The following is a 22,254-nucleotide window of genomic DNA, read 5'->3' on the forward strand; positions in this document are numbered from 1 at the left end:
AGGAAAAATTATTCTCCAGTCAGACTAGGAGAAGCCAGTAAAAACAGCCCTGCATGGAGGACAGCGTTAATATCGTTTGCCAGGTATTTGTTGAGGGAGGCTGCCTATGTAAAAGTCACAGAAGGTTGGAGCACAGTGCTTTGTTTTCTGTTCCTGTTTTACATAAATGAAATTTCTCAGTTGGCATAGTTGATGAAGGATCAGATGGGTAAAGGTTGGCAAATGTCATGTGCTAAGAAATCCGTTGGGAAGTTTGTTGGACAAAAGTTTTCAGTTTCCTGGTGAGCAGCTATACCCAAAGGCAGCTTTAGCAATGAAGTGCTTGACCTTCTCTTGTGGCATCTTGCCATCCCTCCCTTCCATGTCTCCTGGCTGCCAGCCAGGATTGGTGGCATCCGGCCAATCGTAAATTTACCCAAACAATTCTTATTCTGTAGTTTTGGCTCCTGGAAGCTCAAGTATCTTTAGTAATAAGGAATTTCTTCTCAGTTTCTTGGCAGGTGGCTCATTTAACCCATCTTCTTTCTTTTCTGTTATTTGCTAGTTTAGAGTCTAGCAAAAAGAAAGAAACTTGTTTCTAAGCCAAAATGGAACCCACACAAACCTAGTATTACGTTCTTAATCACGATCCTATAGACTCCAGATTTGAGCATTTTGTTCTTAAAAAAGTGGAAGTTCTTCAAACACAAAGGGAGACTTTATTATTTTTGTTTTTAAATAAAGCTCCTTTTAAGGCATGACAAAAGGAAACTTTAAATCACTTTTGGAACATCTTAATTCTTTAATCAAGGAAGAAAAAGCATATTAAATGACATAAACCCATTGCATGTATTTAAATCTAAATTAAACATTGATAGGATGGACATAAAAGAGAAAACTTCCGCAGTGTTCTCAATAAATTCGTAAGTCCAATAAAGCAACTCAGTCATTTGCTTGAAGAAGATACCTTTTCTTTTGGCAAATAAAGATCTGCAGAGTTTCAGCCCAAGGACCATTCAGCCATTTAGCTTTTAATTATTCTGTATATATATATATGTCAAAGAAAGTTATATCTCTGCTCACAATATATAACTCTTTATACAAAATGAGAAAAGTTCAATATATTGGCATACGATTATTGCATTAGTTGTGTTCTCTATAATGGCTTTGCTGCAGGGTCCCAGTGAAGGAAGGAAGGCCCCTGAACTCGCCAAGTGGGATTTTGGCTTTGTGGAGGAATGAATTCGAGAGCGGGCCAACTAGCGACAGACAGTTTATTGAGAGAGACAGACAACAGATCCTGCTCCACAGACAGAGTAGGGGTCCTCTCCCAAGCAGGAGGGAGACCCCTTATGAGACAGTGATACTGTTTTTTTAATTTCAAAATTTTACGGGGGTACAAACGTTTAGTTTACATATATTGCCCTTGCACTGCCCAAGTCAGAGCTACAAGAATGCCCGTTCCATAAAGTGCGCACTGCACCCATTAGGTGTGCATTTACCCATCCCCTCCTCCCCCCTCCGACCTGCCTGACACCCGATGAATACTAACTACTTCCATATGTGCACATAAGTTTTGATCAATTAGTACCAATCTGATGGTGAGTACATGTGGTGCTTGTTTTTCCATTCTTGTGATACTTAATAGAACGGGCTTGAGCTGTATCCAGGAAATACAAGAGGTGCTAGATCACCATTGTTTTTTGTGGCTGAGTAGAACTCCATGGTATACATATACCACATTTTATTAATCCACTCATGTGTTGATGGGCACTTGGGTTGTTTCTACATCTTTGCAATTATGAATTGTGCTGCTATAAACATTTGAGTGCAGATGTCTTTTTTATAGAATGTCTTTTTTCCTTTGGGTTGATGCCCAGTAGTGGTAATCTTTTTATGTGTTCAAAAACCCCGTTAGGAAACAGCTGTATGTGACCTGCATTGTCTTGTGGTCAGGCCATAAAAGTTAATTATAAACTGTTGTCCCAGAAAGGTAAGTACAAACAGTTTGTAAGGCATCTGGTTTAATAATTCATCCATCCTTAGGTAGTCCCGGGCTGGTGACTTGCTGACAACTTGTTTAGGGTAGTCGGGGTCTGGTATCAGCCAAAATGGCTGCACTTAAGCTCTCTAGACCTTCGTTTTCTGCCTTATCCCTACATTAGCTTCTTTCATCCCGCAATCTGCTGAAAGTGAATCAGGAGGGGAACCTGGATCTCTTGGGAGCTTCCAACCTACCCAGCCTCTTCTGATTTCTCTTGGATACTTGTAAGCAGAATTTGAACCAAATGATCTCAGTGAAGCATTCCTCTTACTTAGTTCTGGCCAAATTACCTTTATTTGCCCTCATATATAGTTCATACTATTTCTTTCTTAGAGCACAGGTCAGAAGACAGTTCACAACCTGGCTTTAGCTTCCATTACATTTAAAGATTTCAGGAAAGTAAAATTGCAGTAAAATTTATTCCCAATTTTTCCAGCTTAAGTACTTAGCTTCCCAGTATTCATTATTCGAGGTAGCAGTAGCCAAGTACTGTACAGTCTTTCACTGTTTAAAATTTCCTAGAGCAGTATAGTGCCACTGCTGTTGTTATTTCCATCTTACTTCTCATTTTCTGCAGAATAAGCTCCATGTTCCAAGGAAGTACCAGATCAGAAAATAGGCATCCTTCTTTGTGACAGTTGTACATAAGTACATGAGTTTCAGGTACATAATGTATCAGGATTTGCTTGCTCAGTTTTATTTTTGTAGGTCCCCTTCTGGTATTATTTGTATCTGTTTTGGCCTTTAATTTCTGCTGAACTGCTAAATGATTAGATCCAATTCTTAGCACTTGATGTAGTTTCTCCCTTCCAGACCACATGGAATCTATTTTTCTCCTGTGAGTCCCTCTTGTGGAGGCTTTAACAGTTGGTTAGTGTCTTGCCTTGTCTGTCCTCTTCTTGCTATCACTGTGCACAGCTGTGAGTTGACCGATGTCCAGCCTCTGGAGAGCAACCAAAAAAAAAAAAAGGAAAAGAAGAGAAAAGACTGGTGTTGATGGTACAGTGACATATGGATTGATGGTTCCTGCCTTTGCTAATGTTGTGGTATCAGCGGTGCTTGAGGGGACTTTAATCTTCATCAATTTCCCTAAACCATCTCATGCACACATCAAATCTAAGTAAAAATAATGGGTGTGCTATGAAAATGTAAATTTAAGACAAGCCTTCTGCTTTCAGTTTCCCACTAGAATGATTCTCCCAAGCTCCTCCTGTATAGATATTTTGGAGCCTCTGCTGCCTGGCAACTCCATCGGTTTTATTTGTTTGGGTCAGTTTTATAGTTTCTTCAGAACTGGATGTGTGCCACTCAAAACAGTCCTGGTTCCATTCACACGCGTGATATGATTTCTGGGCCAACTGCTTGCAAATAGTGAAGGGATAACAAGGCAGTGATGGGCTGATGTACACTCAGTAGAGAAAGGCTGGTGTTGACTGTTGCCATGGCCACATTGACTAATGCAGTGGTTCCCAACCCTTTTTGGCATCAGGGACTGTTTTCATGGAAGACAATTTTTCCACAGACTGGGGAGTTGAGGGGATGCTTTCAGGATGATTCAAGCACATTACATTAATTGTGCACTTTATTTCTATTATTATTACATTGTAATATATAATGAAATAATCATACAACTCGCCATAGGTTGAGGACCCCTGGACTAGCAGGCACAGGAAGTAGGTAGTTAATATTACAGTGTCATTTGGTGAGTAGAATAACCATCACCTACCTTTGTCTAGGTTGTCTTTAATATGTCCTCGGATCACTTGGGTTATTTTTGTGGTTACGGAGACCAATTTATTAGCTCTGAGAGCTTGTTGGAGATGCCATGCTAGGAAGGTAGACAGCTTCCAGTTGTATGTGTGCACTCATGTGGGATAAGGATTTGAAATAGGTCTCAGACAGCTGCAACTCTGTTCACTCTGCAGCGCTGCTTCTCGGCCTTGCCTGTATGTTGCAATAATGATGCTTAGATCTTGCCTCAGAGATTCTGAGTTACTGGTATGGAATGTAGCCAGGGTGTTAGAGTTTTAAAAGGTCCCCAGGTGATTAAAATGTGCAGCCAAGTTTGAGAACTACTACTCTACAAGGTACTAAAATTTTTAAGATGTGGTCTCTGCTTTTAAGGAAATCACAGTATACATATGCCAAAGCAGAATTACATTGTAAGTAAAATAACAGGGTAAGAATGAAATAACAATATAAAACTATGTAAGCAATGCTCAGTAACTTTGTTTCTTTTATTTAGGGTAGAACTTAAATGACAGAGTGTGAATTAAATTGTGCACTGAGAGTTTTGATAGAAAATGGCAGCTGAGACTTTTGGAAGAAGAAACAATGGAACATATGCACCTACTTTTGTTCCCTTTCAAACGCCACTAAAATGTCAAGGGATCTTCTTTTGCAAGGCTCTAAATCCACAAGGATGGGGAGAATGAGGTTGGAGACAATCGGAACAAAATGTTGGAAGCCAGAAGGTGAAGGGCTTAGCAGCCTTGGAAAAACAAAATCTGGAGTGGGCAGTGGGGGCAGCCAAGAACCAGTCTGGTTTACATCAAAGAATTACCCAAAGGCTCAGGAACTGGCAATCGCAAGTACCTCTGGGAGTAGGGATGAAGGGGGTGTGGCTCTAGAATAAGGAGAATTGCTTGAAAGTCTTTTTGAGAAGCCCTCCTATCTCCGGCTTTCCTCCACTACCTGCCAGGATCCTGGAGGTTAATTCTCCAAGGAGAGGGTGCAATACATCTAGATGTAAGGGAGGCTGGGAAACATAGTCTTTATTCTGTGTGGATATCTGCTCAGTCGAAATGCTGGAGTTCTGTTGCTATAGAGGAGGGGAGAATGAATACTGGGGGACAATTAGCAGTTGGTACTGTGCTTTTATGCACAGGCATTTGCTACATTGGTATAATAATATTGTTAATGATAATGGTGGTGATGATAATAGTAGCGGCAAACTCTTACAGTGTTTTTTACATACCCAGCACTGCTCTTAGAACGTTACATATATCAACTTACCTAATCCTCACAATCCTGTAAAGTTAGTTCTCTTATTATCCTACTTTGCAGAGAGAGAAACTGAGGCACAAAGAGGTTAAGCAACTTCCTCAAGGTCTCACAAGTAGAATCAGGCCTGAGAACTCATCTCTCTGTGATTAAGCCTTTCAGAAGAAACTGGTTTCTAATTAATGTTCATTGTATTGGTTTTGTGTTTTCTTTGAATAAAATGATTTTACTGATATATATGCTCAAGAAATACAAGGAGTTATTGCTAATTTTATAAAACATTATGTTTGCATAAATTTAAGTAGCATTAGAATACAAGTAAGTTAAATTAACGTTTGATGTCTATTATTTTTTTCCATTTAAAAGAGCTTCATACATCTTGAAGACTGTCACAGAGGGTGGTGAGTGGGGTGATTAAATAGGTACTTTGGAACATTACTCTGGCCACAGCATAGGGGAACTGAGACTAAAGACAGAGAGACCAGAGGTGAGGTGTTGGCTGAGTCCAGGGTTTTTAAAACTTCAGCGTGCATCAGGAGCCCCTGGAAGGCTTGTTAAATAATAGATTGCTGAATCCCACCCCCAGGATTTCTGATTCAGTAGGTCTGAGGTGGGCTCGAGAATTTTTACATCTAAGAAGTTGCCAGGTGCAGCTGCTGTTTCTAGTCTAAGAACGGCACTTTGAAAACCACTGCATCTGTCTGAGAGGTGATGAGAGTCTGAGCTATGGCGGTGGAGGGAAGACGGGCCAGGAAGGTGCCAGCGAGGAAGAGTCAGTCACAGAGAATTGATAGGATTTATGATTCTTTGGAAGTTGAGGCAAATGGAGAAGAAAAGGGTCCAGGGCAATAATGAGGGGTTAAACATTGAATAAAAGATATTGGACCATTTCCACTGGGTTTTGCCATTAGGAGGCCATCGGTGACTTGACCTAAATAAAGCAATTTCCATGGACAAGTAGAGTCAGAAATAGGTTAGAAAACCGAAGCTCCAAGGAGATAGGTTAAATCCTGTAGTATCAAACAGAATCAATATAGATTTCCTTAATTCTGAAATGTTGGATTATACTTAGTGCTTAGCTCATTTTAGCTGGCCATCTGATTTGGGCCAAACTAAATTCTTCCATCATCTCATGTTTCATGATACTTTCTGGCTCTCCACTGACCTTTTGTTTCAAAAATGGATCTGAAATTTTAAAAAAAGGTGTCTATATCCACTTTATTTCATGTGAAACACATCCTTGTACATGTCTGTTTATTAGTTTCAGATCAATGTAGAAACCTTTCTGCTTGCATTTTCTTATGTATGGTGATGTTTAAGCTCTGCTTCCCTCTAAGATCCTGCTTATGGATCCTCAAAACAACTCAGTTTGACTTCAGAGCTGTCAAGTTCTGTTAGTTTTACTTTGGGGTTTCTCTTACTACTGTCTCTACTGCCATTATCATAGCTCATGCTCTCATTACTTTTGATCTGAATGATTATAATAATTGTTATAAGAGTCTTTGTTCTCACTTTCCTTCAAAGTCTAGTTTATATTACATATACCAGTGAGATTAATTTTCCCCCGAAACAGCTCTGATTGCAACAATTCTTTGCTTAAAATCTTCTCCATGGTTAATGGTGAAGGCCAGTTTTCTTAGCTTGGTATAAGACTTTTGTCTCCAGCTTCAGTTTCCCCCCTATATTCTTGGCTGCATACACACCTCCCACCAGTTGTATCTAGTCTTCTCTGCCTTTCCTACACTGTTTCCGCCCCTCAGAAAGCCCTGTCTCTGCTTCAGATTCAATATTTGCTTCCAGACTCTGCACATCTTCCTCACAGCCTTTGCCACCTAGAAGTAATTCCTTTTAATTGTCTTTGTCTGTTTCCATCTGTCCCTATAACTCATTATATTTTTCTACCATGTATTTACGTATCTATACGTATAGTTCATCTTCATATCTTCCATGATGCCCATAATGGTGCCAAACAAAAATTGATTGAATGAATGGAGAATGGGAAGTCAGTTGTCATAATTTAGTGCAAATAAAGGAAATAAAATGATGATTCATTTAACTGACACGGTAAGTGCATTGCATGTCAGTGAATGACTTCTAATGGAATTTTCTAAAGGTGCTATGAGTGAAGGTTTAAGGGACCTCTTCTGAGTATAGTCAATCAACTTTGTCATCTTTTTTGATTGTTCCAAATCTCTTTTATTTAACTTCTTAGTTTTTGATTGTGTCCTAGATATTTCAGTGAGCTGAATACGTGAGATGGATGTGAGATGTCTCTGTGTTATCTTATGCTGTTTTTGACAAGCTTGTTAAGCATCACCTGGATGACACATTAATATATTATTCACATGTGAATTCACACTTTTTTTTCACCTAAGATTAATATGGGCCAACTGTATTTTCCACACAATGGAATTATTAGTTAGATGGATTAATGGGTTCACTAGCCTGATTAATGATCCATACCAGTTACTTCCTGCTTTTTGATATATTTCATTGACATATTTTCTGATTTTGCTCTTATTTATTAACTGGCATATAAACTAGAAAAATACTGTATATAAGTAATTGGATTGTAGAAGTGATGTGTAGGATTTGTTGGTTATAATTGATTTTAGAGGTAGAAACATCTAGAGGTAGCATAAGAAATGATAATGCTGTAAGTTATAAAAATTATAAAACATTTCAGATTTACAATAGAATGATATGATTTAATTTTCAAAACTAACTTGTTTTCTCTTTGGCCAAACATCATTCATTTGGGAGCTTTTAAATTGCATTGCATTTGAGACCATATTAAGGGTTGTAATTATGGCATCTTTGTTTAGCTCTGCCTGTATGTGAGCCTGTGTATTAGTTCCAATAGCAGTGAGACGCACAGATATTTTAAAAAGAGCAGATCAGATATAGCTAGTGAATGTTATTTACTTTGTGGTTAAAACTGATTCTTCATTCTCTTGCACTTTGTTTTATTAATGGCTCTTCAGTTTGGACTTAGAATTCATTTAATGTCAACCCTCTCTTGTTTACAAAGGGGAAAGCTCATTTATTTTTCATGCTTCTTTGTCATGTTGTTCCCTTTGCTTCTGAGAAAAGGGCACCAAGCTATTTTGATAGGGAAGTTTAGGCTATTTATAAAGCTAGGCAGGTTAATTGAAATTGACAGCTTGGTAATGTCCTCCTTGGTGAATGACGCACATGGGTTTTAGATGATGTTGGCATGCTGTTTTCACTTATAGTCAGGAATCAGCTGGAGGAATTTGTGTGCTTTGAGCTTTGGTGTTGACGTAGGTACCGGGTACAGATATGTTTTAGGAAACATCTCATTTCCATATAAATGAAGGAAGATTAAAAAGAAAAATTTAGATGGCTTGCCCTTAAATTCCAGCTGGTATCACAAGGATGATGAAAATACTTGTTTTGACTTTCTGGAAAAACAGCTTTGGTTGTATTCAAGCACGTGAAGTTGTTACAGGTTTATTCAGAAATATTTTTTGTATTCATTTTTTTTTTGAAATCTGTTTACTCAGCATCATCTATGCATACATTTATTTGAAAAATTACACTTTTATTGTGTATTTCTCCAAACTCCAACCTTACTCCCTTAATAAATTTTAGATAGCTCCACTTAAGAAATTTATACAGTACCATCAATAAACTTGTCAGTTTGATTGTAATAAAAGATATAAGAACCAAATAATTTGTTTTCTTTCTTATGTGACAAAACTGTGGTTCTTTCTTTTTTAGAGACATAGTAACTATCAGTTTCACTGAAATGAGTTTTTGTTTTCGTTTTCAAGTATTCCTTAAAGGAGAGTCTAATTTAGGCTTAAATAGTTACTTAAAGGAGAATCTAATTTAAGCTTAAATAGTTGCATAGTACATATTCCCTAAAACCCAAACATTCAGATTACAGTTATTTCATTCACAAGATAATTTCACAAGGAATTTTATCTCCTAAAATCATATTGATCATAAAATCATAAAATCCTGCTCAGAAACAACATTTCAGCTTACATAAGGTGTCCAAATATCAGTGGTTGATTTATTACTAGTTATAATATGCCCTCTGTAGGTCCATAGCCCTCATCCCAGCTAGTGCTGGACAGTTCCTGATGATGTCTGGGGCTCTGGGAATGCTGAGTTGGTCCTGAACTGCCAGGTTTATGCGGTACCTTTGTGATCATCGTGTCTGGCATAGGGCCTTACTCAAATGTTATGGCAAACAGTACACAGCACATAACTCCGGGACACTTGAGGGGAATAATGTAGAGCCAGGGCTTCTAAGTGGATGCTTGCTTGAATAGAACTGCAATCTATTAAAATTAACTGTCCCTCGTTTCCAAGCAGTGCATTGGAGGGCTTTGGGCCACCTTGGGTTCAATCCTTGACTTGCATAGTGTCTGAGTTGCTGCAGATATACAACTGCAGCAGCAGCATTTGTTCTTTAATCTAGGAGTTGCCTTTAATCTTCAACCCTTCATTCTTACTCTTTGGATATCATTTTTGCAGGTTAGCAGTGGCCAGGCCTCCTGTTTACAGCCCTGCTCTGTCCAGTGTTAAACTTTGGGATCTTGGGGTGAAGATCATTGGATGTGAGCCTCTGTTATGCCTATTCATGGTCTCGCTAATGCAACAAGATTTTGGTTCCTAGTTTAGAACTGCCTGTCACAGCCCTTCCACTGTGGCTGAACTTCCTTCCTCTCCCCACCTTTCACCTCAGATATAGAGACAATGCTTATTGTTGAGTGACTCTCGGGGCTGTAGACATCCTCTGCTGGGGTAGATAGAAGTTGGGAATGACTAGGGTGTAGTCAGTGCTCATGGTTTGGGGGCCTTGAAGACGATGCAAAATCTCTAGTACCTCTCAGTGCCGATGTCAGGGGGTTCTTGGCTCCCACATTCCTCACGACTCACGACTGTTAAATCCTGTTGATTCTATAGTGTTCTCAAATTCTTTCTCCTTTCTGTTTTCCTTGATACTGTCCTAATAATAACACTTTATATCCTTATAATGCTTTATGGTTTGCAAAGCACTTACTTGTACATGCTTTGTCTTATTTGATCCTCAGATTGGTAGGCAAGTTAGTTATTTTTATCTCAATTTCATGGATGAGGAAACTGAAGCGCAATTCAAGATCACACAACTAGAAAGTGGTGGAGACACATTTAAACCCAGGTATTTTGACTCCATAACCCATCCATTTAACCATCGTAGTAGCTTGCTTATATACGCCAAGCTTCCTGTCTTTTATCTCCCTTTCTAATTCCTTTATACTTCAGCCTTCTTGTTTCACTTCCGAACTCTGAATTTGTACCTATTTCTTGCCTCTGTGTCTTTGGTCACACTGTTGCCTATTCATTGTGGACCTGCTCATTCTTCAGTGTCCAATTCGGTGGCTTCTTTTTCGTGAAACTTCATATGATTCCTTCAAGCCTAAAGTAATTCCCCTTGTCTCTAATCGCATTTTATTTTTACATCATTTTCTTGTATCATAGTTATTTATATTTGACTTACCTACATATGACATTGTAAGATGCTTGAGGACAGAATGGTGTTTTATTTATCCCTATAGCATTTGTAGCAACTAACTTCAGTGCGTTATACATGGTCAAGTACATGTTGTGTAAATGTTTATTCTACATGGTAAAAACAGATTATATCAAGTTATATTTTTTTAAGAGGTCAGAATCAGAGCCTCTGATGGTGGCAAGAGGCACTTCGGGAGAGCTTGATATTATCCCTTGCGAAATCTATCTAATAAGATTAGGAAGGTATATTTGAGAAACTGTACTCTCTTACTATAGTCTCAGTTTGCTTCCTCTCTCGGGATGCAACTCATTCATTAAGGATCTTATCTAATTTGTGACCAACTGAGCACTTTGTTCATTTTAAAATAATTTCATTCCTATGTTCCATGTAGCAGTCTCGTAATTGCAAATAGTAATTGAATTTCTTGGCAAACAAAAGAAATCTAAATTTTAAGTACCAAAATTATTTTTATTTTATCCTTTAAGATTTATTTTATGATTTATTAAAAAGGAAATTTTTTTTAAATAATTTATGCCTAACTTCAAGAGCATAACAAGCAGGAAATGTTAAATATAATTTAAATTTTTTGGATAACTTTATCAGAATTAGGATAATTGTTGAACTATAAAATTGATATAGTCGAAGATTTCGGTTGATTCTGAACTGATTTGAGGACTTTCGTTGAAAATTCCCTTATCTATTTAATTATTTCCCTTCCCCTCCACCCCTTTTATTCATAAAAATGGATTATGTAAAAACAATTTGACACTTTGCTGCCAGTAATAGCTTAGTTTGATTCACAAGTTTGGAGATTTTACACATGTTTTAGAGGTAGAAGCCTGTACACATTTCCACAGAGTAACAGTGTTAACATTTCTACAGAGTCACAGTGTTGTCTTGTTGTGCAATTTACTATTGAATCAAAGTTAAAAGGTCTTTAAAAATCTATTCTTAATTAAGAGTTTTCTTGACCACCTTTATCACTGTTTTCTTGCAAAGATGCTTTTTATTTTATTTCATTGTTGTTAGTTAGGTCACGCACTCTGAAGGTTTAAAGTAGCCGTTTTATTTGCTTTAGCTTTTTGGACAAACATCTGAGGGAATTTTACGACATTGTCCACAAAGACTTTTGGCATTCGGATTAAATGTTTAAAACTATTTTATCTATCTGTGGTTGTGGTAATTAAGATCTAAATGAATACATTTTAACATTAATGAGTTGAGTAGTTTGCAACAGACAATTTAGGGAAGAGGTTTCCCTAGGCAAGGGGAGGAAGTGTTGGTTAGGGCACCAAACTGCCAGTTTCTGGCTGCTGACTTTAGGCAAGCCACTTTAAATAAAGTCAGTTTCCTTATTTGAAGACTGTGGGGCTGGTGGAAGATCTTCAGTAGTGCTAGGATTTTGTGATGCTCTAATTAGTTTTTCTGCTTGCCACCTTTTCATGCCCAACCATAATTTTTACAGATTATTGTTATCACATTGATTCTCTACTTGATTTCTCCTTTTCGATTTATTTAAAGAACATGTTTTTACCCTGTGTGCAATCTTTTGTGGATATAACCTTGAATTTCTTTTTTCCCTCCTATAGTACAATATAGGAATGCCCCTATATTCTCTTTAACTTAGAAATTCATGTAAATGAAAGATTAATTTACCTGATAACCATGTAATGTTGTTTTCTGTAAACTTTTCCTTTTTTGAATGCTTGATCTTCTGGAGCTTAGTTGGTTTTTTTTTTTTTTTTTGAGGGAGGTGGTTACTAAAATAGTGCTTTTAAATAATTGTCATACCCTCCATGTGTAATTTAATTTTAAAAATGCTTTTTTCCCAACTTATTCTTAAGTAGAATTTTTGGTTCTAAAATTGAACAGTGGAATCTATTATTTTATTTGGTATTATTTTTCCCTTTGGTGTTCTTTCTAGAGAAAAAAATACTGTTTCTGGTGTTAACTAACCCTATGTGTCTATGAATGTATTCTGGGAGTTTACATATTTTCTATGACATTTAAAATTGAGATTTTAATATCAATGATAATCTTAAAAAATAATTTCAGCATATACTGGGTCATCTGGATCATCTGCCATAAAAGCAGATATTACCACATGGTAAAATTAGTGTTGGTGTTTATTGTTGTATTTATGCTGTGTGAAGGCCAGCTATTTCATGTTGTCTGAAGTCTATAAAGGTTTCACTGAGATCCAAATAACAAACAGTGCTAGAAGCATCCCTGCATGCAAAACTCGGAAGAACCTGCATTGTAGAGATAACATTCAAGTTGTAGACAGATGAATTTTACAGATTCCATTTTTTAATATAGCAACTTGGCAACAGTTCATTAGCAGTAAATATATCAGTAAGTACACACTAAAGAATTTTCTATTCAACTGATAATTGAATAGTCACACATTTAATGCAGATTTCAATATGGTTGTGATACCAAACTTATCTTTAAATGACTTCCTTAAAATTAGCATTCAAGGAATTCTTGGTGGTGGTTTTTATTTGTTATAAGGTCTGATTATCCTCAACTGGTTAAGGAAGCCATGAGATTATAAATATTGTTTTGTATAGTACGTTTAAGTGAAAAGGCATTCTTTTCATTAGAATGATTAAAGTAAAAACAAAAAACCAGGAAAAGTAAATATAGAATCAGACTGGAAGCTTCATTGGTGTTGTTATTTCAGCAGAAAACCATTGTTACACTATAAATTTTTTACTGTTAATTTGAATTTAATTGGTTATGTAGTTATTTTTGTATTTAATTTATAAATTTGTTTTCCTTTGTTTTTTTATCAGGGTAATAAATGCTATTTAATTTTATATGTATTAAAATAACATATCATAACTGGTTTAAGTTGACATTAGGAGTGTAAGAAAATATTTTTCCTTTAAGAGTTGTCCATCTGGTACTTAGTTTGAGAAATCTTGGTCTATGATATTGAACATTATCCTATCATAATCCTGATGGTTAACCTTTGCCAGATGTTCCCCATTTTATTGTCTATGAGTTGCTTGAAATTAAGTGACTCTTTTCCGTTTCTGTCATTTTTAAAAATTAATATCTCTAAGATATGGCCACCTGAAGTATAGCCATGAATGAAGTAAGTGATCCACTGATATGTTTATGAATAATTGGAGTTTTAAAATACTATGGTTTGGCCTGATTTTTAGTTTCCCTGATATTGACTATCATTTCTATCTTAATATTATTATTTTGGTCAATTTTATTCATTCATCCATAGAACAAATATATTTTTTTCTTTTTTCTTTTTTTTATTTCAGCATATTATGGGTTACAAAAGTTTAGGTTATGTATATTGCCCTTTCCCTCCCTCCCGACCCCGAATCAGAGCTTCAAGTGTGTCCATCCTCTAGACAGTGCGCGTTGCACTCATTATGTATGTATACACCCATCCCCTCCTCTCCCCACATCTGCCCAACACCCGATTAATGTTATTCCTAAATGTGCTCTCAGGTGATGATCAGTGAAACCAATTTGATGGTGAGTACATGTGGTGCTTGCTTTTCCATTCTTGGGATACTTCACTTAGTAGAATGGGTTCCAGCTCTATCCAGGAAAATACAAGAGGTGCTATATCACCATTGTTTCTTATAGCTGAGTAGTACTCCATGGTATACATATACCACATTTTATTAATCCACTCATGTATTGATGGGCACTTGGGTTGTTTCCACATCTTTGCAATTGTGAATTGTGCTGCTATAAACATTCAAGTGCAGATGTCTTTTTTATAGAATGTCTTTTGTTCTTTTGGGTAGATGCCCAATAATGGGATTGCTGGATCAAATGGTAGGTGTACTTGTATCTGTTTAAGGTATCTCCATATTACTTTCCACAGAGGTTGCACTAGTTTGCAGTCCCAGCAGCAATGTATAAGTGTAGAACAAATATTTTTAAAATTCTGTGTGCAAGGGACTATTCTAGGTACTAGAGATGATTGGATACAGTTCTCATCTTTATGCTTGGGTTAGTCTATAGTCTCTCTTTGCTGCCACATTTTCCTATATTTATATGAAAAATATCATGTGTATATTACTTAGTACATATCTATTTCAACTACTATCTGCCTTGCTGTTGTATCTACAAATCTTAGTACTTGTACTAAGTAAGTAAGTACTTAGTACTTACCACATCATGATTATTATAGACATAAATATCTTTTTAGTCCAAGATGATGGGTCTTTTAAGCCTGTTCATTCAAGTAATTGTATGGAATGACTGCTAAATTCAAGACATTGTGCTAGGTACTACTGGATGTCCAAAGATGAATGAGACATAGTCTGTGTTCTTGGTAGAGAAATTTACAAATTTTAATCTAGTCGTTGAATCTTTGGAACTGATTTGGGCTTTGCTGGATGTGGGCATTGTTGCATCTGCACCCATAATTACAGACTCATTGAACAGAGACACTTTTACGTTTAATAAACATTCATTCAATAAACATTTACTAAGCATATACATTTGTTCCTGGTTGATTTTTATCTTCTTTAATTTTTCTCTCTTACTCATTGTAATGACTCAGATCTCTTGCCTAGGAGTATTCAGAATAATAGAGGTAGAATCTCTAGGACCAAGTCCACAAACAGCCCTTTCTAACCAATGTTTCCTTGAGGTAACCATTTGAAGAATGTTGTAAGATAATTGTAAATATAGGTAAACTTCTTAAATTTGGAACTTTGCAACCTGGCATATTCTGGAACCATAAAAATAGTGCTTCTCTCAAGTGAAAGCAGAATTGGACAGAGGGATATGTCCTGAAGGACCAATGAACAGGACCAATGACAGTCTTGGCCACCCTCGTAGGAACGCTGCAGTCACAATAACCCTTCTGAATTGTCTCTAGTTGGGCTGAGATGACCAGGCCTTGGTACTCTCACAGTGATCACTCAGTGGTTGGGGGCTGCCAAGCATGGCCTGGAGGTTAGGAGGTTCACTGCAGCTGGAACAGTCCCTGAAGGGGGTGGCAGCTGATGTGTCAGCCAACAGCATTCTTAACAAGCAGGGAAAAAAGCTATGTGATCCTCACAAGTGGGTGAGCTTAGCTGTGTGCATCATAGTGTTCACCCTAGGCGGTAAACTGTGACCAATGGCAGGATTGCTTATTCAACTTTTTTTTTCGTTTTCTAGCTGTAGATTATAAGTAGACTAATTTAGGATGCTAATATGTGGTAGATTAGGTATGGGTAAAAGGAGCATTTTATTTTTCCCTTATTACTTTCCACTTAGGTGTTAATATTACTTAACTCTAATAATAGGGTGACTATAAGTCTTGGTTTACAGTCCCATTTGCCTAGAACTACCCAGTTTAATTCTGTTGAGGATCAATTAATATCTGTTAATTATTTTTAGTAACTCTTAACACTCAGGGGTATCCCAGTTTCATGGATGAATTGTGTGGTTTCCTTACATAGCAATTTTTGTTTTTGTTTTTGTTTGCATATTCTTTAAGAATTTTTCTGGCCTATTTATCTAATGAATGGAATATTCTATTTTCCATTTTTTGTTTTAAGAGGCAGAAATGATCTTCTGGATTAGCTTTGTATTTTGGCTTTAGTCAGCCCTAAAACAAATGCTTTTCTTCTGATTTAAGAAGCTGAGAGGAAAAAAAGGAGAGATAAAACAAATGCTTTTCATCTTCATCAAATTTTTCATCAGCTAACTTAAAAACGTTTTGAAATCATGAGATATCCCATAAAGTCTATGACTAAAATTATTGGGATGTATTGTTTATTCTTTTCCCCACTGTTAAAATTGTGTCTATAATGATTTTTACTTTCCTTGTTTATTTTGTAGCTTAGTCACAAATATTTATGTCCTTATTTATTTTTCTGCTCAGGGAATCTGAGACTCTAGCTGTTTGCCTCATGGAGTTAATCATTTTCTGGAAGGCTATTCCAACCTATTCAAAACTGAGTCCTGAGGAAATACAAGTTACTTAGAGAGGGGTAGTTTTAAACTTGCTTTTTCAGAAATTTTTATGGGAAAAAGAAAAAATTAATTCTACCCCAGGTAGATTTAATAACTTGCGGGGTCAGTTTGTTCACAAGTAAAACTCTAAAACTAGTTATGGATTCTGAAAACTGTCTAGAGACAGAAGAGTTTGAGATTTTTCTGAACCTACCTGGAGGTAATTGTCTGTTACCTTAAACCATCTTACGGCTTCTTCTTTTCCCTAATTGTTGTTTCTTTGCCCTCTTTTCGCTATTTCTGGTCTACAAATGTGGCTAAGTGTTGGATAGGGAACAGGGTGCACTGGTGGACTCAGTTTTGCCCACCTTTAATTCTTTGGCTAGAGAATTCAATTGCTGGTTTTATTTTGCAGTTTGACAGCATATAGTGGGCAGTATCTTTAACAGTGCAGTGCCAGTGATGTAAAACTTCTTAATCATGCTCCCTTTACAAAAGAAGAACACTGTAAGAAAGTGGTGGTCTGAGTTTATGTCTGATCTTCAACAAATGAGAAATTGACAAGACAAACCATCTGGCATTCTGCACATACTTTCATTGGCTTGGGCAATCATGAAGTTATACAAAGATATAGCCTAAAATTAAAACAGGAGTAGCAAAATATAAGAAAATATCATGTTGTATGAATTTTTTTCTTTTATTCTAGTTATCTATACTGTTTATAGCAATAAGTTTGTCTAAAATGTTAATTCAATTTTATTCAATTATCTAAGATTCAGAAAGAAGTAATTTGGATAGTTTTTACTTTTTTTCTGACCCAGCCAAAGCTGTTTGGCATTGAGGAACTGTTTCAGAGTAGGCATAGTTTTTTCCTTCAGATGAGGTCAAAGTCACTAGCCACCTAAGTAAACATTTGTTAAGTTTTATTTGTATTAATAGCACTTTGATATAGTGCTCTTTGCAACTTTCTTTGAGTTTCAGAAACTTAACTGTGTCATTATAGACTTCAGCTGCCTTTTAAAGATATGAATTTCAACTAATCCTATATTTTAGTTATCATTTGGAGGAATGTTTTAGACCATCATGTATTTCAGGGATATCCAGTTTATGTACTAACTGAGCTAAAGCATGTGGTTTGTGTGACATTATATTATCACACACATATGACTTAATAGTAATGAATTTGAGCAATTCGGTTCTAAGCAGCCAAAAGCTGAGTTCAGTCATCTCAGAAAGTAGACAAAGACTTATAAAGTTGATTTCTAAATCAAAAGATACTAGCTCCCATTATCTAATTTATCCTTTCAAAATAAACATTTATTCAACACTTTTAATGTGCCAGCTGAGTGCTAAGCACTAACACTATCCTTCCTTGTCATCTGTGGACCCGAGGCAGTCTTCTTTGTTCCTAGCCTGGCTCACTGTCACCCTCTCCACTGGCTCACTTGTCACTTCTGTTGGTGTCCACATGGATGGTCTTCCCAATATTCTGGCTTCTCAGTTTCTTATTCTTCTCTGCTTTGGTGTCTTGTCCTCCACCCTCTGTCAGCCTCTCATTCTTAGAGTCATACCTTTGAAATTATCAGTAACTGTGTCTCTCCGCAATCTCAATTTGAAGCATCCCTGACTCTGACCACCACCTTGATACAATCTCCAGCTCACTGCTTCTAGTTACCTCCACTCCCACAATCTTTTGATTTGCTTTGTTCTTAAAAATCTGTTTAAGATTTTAATCTGATTCCACCGCCTTTTTTCTGTCTCTCCATCTCTGATGACTGTTCTTCCTTTTATACTCAGCTTAAATTCCATGTTAATATTTGCTTGGCACAGTCCAGTTGTAGTTAAACCCATCTCTCTGTCTAACTCCTAAATCCCTGAGCTGAATGTCACAGGAACAAAACGTGCCAATCATGCCAACTGGTCTTAGTTTAAGTTCAAGGTAGTAACCTTCAGGGGCCACTCATGTTGCTGCCATCATGCTGCACATTCCTGGTCCATTCAGGCTTCCATTTTCCTGGATGACTATTTCATACTTTCTTCCCCCCCCTACCCCCCTCAAAGCTGCTTCCCCTATCCTTACTTTTAGGTAATAATCTAGTTTTGTATTTTACTGAAAAGGTAGATGCCACTAATAGAGGACCTGGACAAGCTCTCACCGCCGCATATATTTATGTGCCAGCGTCAGTGCCCATACACACACTCCCTTTCCTCCTGTCAACCCCTCCACCCTAGAGCCCTTCTTCCCTGTCACCTTTGCAAACACACGGTTCCAGTCATTATTCCTTCTTTCCATTTCATTGATTTTCTCAAAATAATCAATTTCCTCTTCTTTGATGATCAAATCCCCTTAGCTGGCAAATATGCTGTTATTTTTTGTCTTAGAAAACCCTGCTTGACCCCACATTCCTTCCAGCGAGCCACTGCTCCCTTTTCCCTTCTCTGCTTTACAGCAAAATTTCTCCACATACTTGTCATTACTCATTGTCTTCAATTTCCCTGCTCTCATTCTCACTGGAAGTCACTGTAATTAAGCTTTTTGTTTACTCCCTCTTTCCTACTTTGCAGCACCTGTCATGTCACGGTCACCAATGACAAAATTCTCAGCCTTCATCTCACTTTCTGATAGCAGCTTAGGACACAAGTTGATCACTTTCTTCTTGGATATATTTTCTTCTTGGAAATACTTTTTTCTCGGATAGTACTTTCTTCTACTTTTCCTCCAAACTGGCTTTTTTTTTTTTTCCTTCTCAACTTTCTGATTATTTTTCACCTGCTGTTTTCTTAACCTTGGAGTATCCAGGATATACCCTTAGGTCTCTTCTTTTCTCCGTGTGTACCCATTTAAACTTACTAAGTTTAATCTTACCCCATGCTTCTTCGTAGCTTCACTTTCTCAGTTACTCACAACTCTGTCCTTCAGGTTACTCATGCCGAAAGCCTTTGAATCATCCATGCTATTTCTCTGACTCACTCCCCATCCATTTCAGCAGCAAACCCTTTTAGCTCTATCTTTAGAATTATGCAGAATCTCATGCCTTTTCTCTACCTTCTCTGCTATTATGCATCATTACCTGTCACCAGGATTATTGCGGTATCCTGTAATCAGCCTGGCTGTGTCTACCTTTGCTACTGACAGGCTGTTCACAAAATACAGCCAGAGGGATACTGTTGAAATGCAACTCAGACAATGGCATGACTTTTCTTGATGAATTCCTGTTACTCTCACGCACCTGCTTTCTGACTCATTCTTACAATAAAAGAGTGTTTACAATGTCCTACCAGGCCCTGCCTGATCTCTGCCACCTCTCCGTGCCACCCTCTTAACTCTTTTGACTTTATCTCCTACCACTACTTCTCTTACTCTGTTCCAGGCACTCTCAACTCTGTGCCTTTCCTCAGATGTACTAAACATGATCTTCCCCCACGGTCTTTGCACTTGCTGGTCCCTCTGCCCAGAACATTTATCCCCTCGGATATATGCATACGACACTTCCTCATTTCTTTCAACTTTTTGCTTAACTGTCACCTCTCAGTGGTACCTTCTTTATCTCCCTGTTTAAAATCACAGTAGTTCCCTTTCTCCATCAACTACTCCTTGCTTTATCATCTAACACACTATATAGTTTACTCGTTTATTTTATTTTCTGTTTCCCGTGACTAGAATGTAAGCTTTATAAGGACACGAATTTTTAAAAATTTGTTTGCTGCTATTTCTAGCACTTAGAAAGGTATCTATACAATATTAAGTACTTTATAAACATTTGTCATATGACTTATTCTAGTCTTTTCAGTATCATGAATCTTCTGTCAGAGATAAGAAATGGAGACTTAGGGAGTTTGGTAACTTGTGGAGGTAACACTTAAACCCAAATTTGTCTTGCCTCATAATACAATCACTGTACGTATTAATTCATCTATCAGGGTACCATCACATTATTTGCATTATAAGGTAGAGGAAGTCATCAATATTTTTTATTTTTTATTATTATTTTTTTATTACATGAAGTGTGAGAGAGAAGGAAGTCAATAATATTATGCATTTTATTTGTGTTCTTACCCTCAATCATTATCTGGAAGAAAATAGAAACAGATTTTTAACATTTAGTTCATGTTGAGGCACTTTCTGCTAGATCGTGGAAACTCATTAGAGAGCCTTGTTAATCTATTTCATCAAGCCAAACATGTTTTGGATTAAAAGAGTTCTGAGAACTCAACTTTTCTGCCTTCTAGTGGCAAAAAGGCTGTATTTTCTTATCGAGATGGAAAGTACCTGAATCCCTTAAACTTGAAGGAGCAAGGGATAAATAACGTTGCTTGTTTGGTTCAGGCCTTCAGGTAGTCCTGGGATGTGGATTCCACCGGAGACAGCTGGCATTTCTGTTCATTTTCTACCACCGAATTGTTGTCAGTTCAATGGAATCACAGATTTTCAAAAATTATCAAGCTACTTGTAGTCAAATAGGGAATTGATGAGGAATAGAGGTCACAGTTTCAGAAGATAGTCACAGATCGTGATGAGCATGAATCATGCTTTAAGTTTTTGCAGCTGCTTTTAGAGTCTCAAACTACAGGATGTGGCTAGTCGACATTTCCCAACACCTGCCCCATTTCTGGTGCATTTTCAAAGGGAATAATTGAGCTAAAAGCTAATTCTGTGTACCAAGAAGAGCTGGTACTCCTGGATTATGGAAATGAAATATGAATACCAGATCTGTCCCAAAACGTTTGGTTATGTGCCCAGACTGTGGCCATTGTTTGTGTCTACCCAAATCCCTGAAGTTAGAATTTTTAAGGAAATGCTGGTATTAGCTGAGAGGTGGTAAAATTTCAAGTGGGAATTGAGTTGTACACTAATAAAGTTGTACCCTGTGGTTTGAATGGAACGCCGAAGGTGTTTATCAAGCTCCGCTAATTTGAAGAGTCTCAAACTCCAAATTCTGTCTCCTCTGTAGTGGGCACAGCTGGAATCTCTGCTCTGCTCTTTCAGTGTCAGAGGATCTTTGCTGCCAGGCTTTTGGAGTATCCTGCAGGCATAGGTGTCAGTGGAGATTTCAGCAATCTACGCACAGATTTTGTAGCGTCCCCATGTGGTGCCCATCTTTTAGGGATTTAGTCCCTCAAGTTTTACCCGCTGGCAGGCTTGGACTCTCTTCTTTGACACCTTGGGACCATAAGACTGAGCCTGTTTGTGTGAATTCTTGGTGTCCTGACACATAGACTGGGAGTCCTCATTGACATGCCTTGCAAATTTATGCTCGTCCACTTGCTCCCCTCCTTTTAAGGGTGAAGGCCCCTCAGTTTATGCTCACTTTTGGCCCTTCAATGCCTTTAAGTAGTTGTTTGTTACATTTCGCCCAGAGTTTATAATCATTAAGTGTGGGAAGGCTAGTCTGAAAGAAACAACTCTGCTATTACCTTCAGAACCTCATTAAGTTGTAACATACAGTTTTTCATTATTATTCAGTTTAAAATGCTGTTTAATTTCATTGTAGTTTCTTTGAGCTATGAGTTATTTAGACATATATTTTAAAAGTTTTCTAACATAAGGATTTTCTAATTATCTTTTTGTTACTGATTTCTAGCTTAATTCCACCATGGTCAGAGAATATGCCCTGCATGATTTTAATCTTTTATAATTGGTTGAGATTGGATTTGTAGCCCAGTGTATGGGCAATTAATGTCAGTGTTTTCTGTTTATTTGAAAAGGATTTGTATTCTTAGCTGTTGGGTGCAGTGTCCTATGTCAGTTAGCTCATGTTTATTAATC

At 37.2% G+C, this 22,254-nt stretch overlaps 1 protein-coding gene across 3 annotated transcripts in view; it reads left to right on the forward strand.

The window, feature by feature from the left end:
* The window catches only part of BCKDHB (branched chain keto acid dehydrogenase E1 subunit beta), a 217,394-nt gene that overhangs the window by 26,469 nt on the left and 168,671 nt on the right, over positions 1–22,254 (forward strand). The gene's annotated exons all lie outside the window — the stretch shown is intronic.

This window comes from Lemur catta, chromosome 2 (genome assembly GCF_020740605.2).
Source record: "Lemur catta isolate mLemCat1 chromosome 2, mLemCat1.pri, whole genome shotgun sequence".
NCBI lineage: Eukaryota > Metazoa > Chordata > Mammalia > Primates > Lemuridae > Lemur > Lemur catta.